This window comes from Hipposideros armiger, unplaced genomic scaffold, assembly GCF_001890085.2.
Source record: "Hipposideros armiger isolate ML-2016 unplaced genomic scaffold, ASM189008v1 scaffold_1712, whole genome shotgun sequence".
Taxonomy (NCBI): Eukaryota; Metazoa; Chordata; class Mammalia; order Chiroptera; family Hipposideridae; genus Hipposideros; species Hipposideros armiger.
In genome coordinates, this window is record NW_017733062.1 from 110,292 (window position 1) to 111,465 (window position 1,174).

Here is a 1,174-nt window from a genome sequence, read left to right on the forward strand (position 1 = left end):
AGGTGTGATTGGTAGTTTTTTTACAAAGTCAGTGTTATTTCTGTTCCTGCCTGTCCAGAGGCACTCTGATTTCTGCGCAGCCAGAGGACTGGATGTGCTTCTTCGGGTGCTGTTTCCACTGGGGCTGTTGGAAGGTGGGGGTGGAGATTTCAGAGCTGCTGGTAGGCCTTTCTGTGCCTCAGCAGCCAAAGCTCTTCTGCTTCCCCAGCCACCCAGGAGAGGTGGGGGCGGGGACAGCATGTTTGTAGCTCCCACCTGCAGCCTCTTCTCATGTAAATTACTCAACCCCCAGGGAGTGGAAGCAGCTTTGTTCTGACTTACTCCTCTCTTCAGGAGTCAGCTTCAGGCTCTGGCAGGGAGGGGGCCAAGGTTTCTGAGGGTAGGGGTGTGCACTTATCTATGCAGTTTATTTTTCCTATCTGAGAGAAAAGGGGGGAGAAAAAAGAAAGAGAAAAAATAGGGGGGAAAAAAGCCCCCTCCGATGCTCCCGCAGAGCCCCTGCTTCACTCCAGGGGCAAAGTAGCTCGTGTCTCCACAGCTGTGGGGTGTGGGCTGCATCTCCACGCTTCTCGCTTCCCTCTTCTCCTGCTTGCCGGTTTGAGATTTCCGCCTCAGGAATTGTGCGCCCTGGGGCTCCTGTCAGACTCCCGGTGGGGACTGTCAGCATCAGAGGCTGAGCCCTTCCAGATGCTGCAAAAGACTCTGCCTTGTCCTGGATTCCCACAGCTCCGCAGCTGCGGGCGCAGACAGACTGTGCCTCCGCTCACTCCCTCCTTTCTCCATTCTGCTTTGCGCCAGGCCTGAGGATTCTGCCTTGGCACGGGCTGGAGGAGTAGGGAGCGAGCCGCAGGAACTCCCCAATCTGCTCTCTAAGACCCCGAGTCTCAGCAGCTGCGGATGCGGGCTGTGCCTCCACGCACCTCGCCTCCCTCTTCCCCCACTCGCCTGGTCTGCCCACCTTTAAGTACTCGGCGTGGGAGTCCCTTCGCTGCTCAGCATGCTTGGTAGAGGTTTGTTTGCTGCGCTCCAGCTGCTCAAATTGCTGTGCTTTGCAGGGGAGAACTCAGGGAGCCCTCCTCACCGCCGCCATTTTTTCTCCATCTCTCCTCAAATAGGTTCTTAATCCTTTGTTTTCTCTCTTCGCCTTATGGTATCCCTATGATGTGAATGTTGG

At 56.0% G+C, this 1,174-nt stretch overlaps 1 long non-coding RNA gene across 1 annotated transcript in view; it reads left to right on the top strand.

Moving 5' to 3' along the window:
- The first annotated feature begins 972 nt into the window (after positions 1–972).
- LOC109378051 (uncharacterized) overlaps positions 973–1,174 on the top strand; it is a 30,283-nt gene continuing 30,081 nt past the window's right edge. The window contains exon 1 of the long non-coding RNA XR_002122951.1: positions 973–1,010. This is a non-coding gene — a long non-coding RNA (uncharacterized LOC109378051). The remainder of the gene's footprint in view (positions 1,011–1,174) is intronic.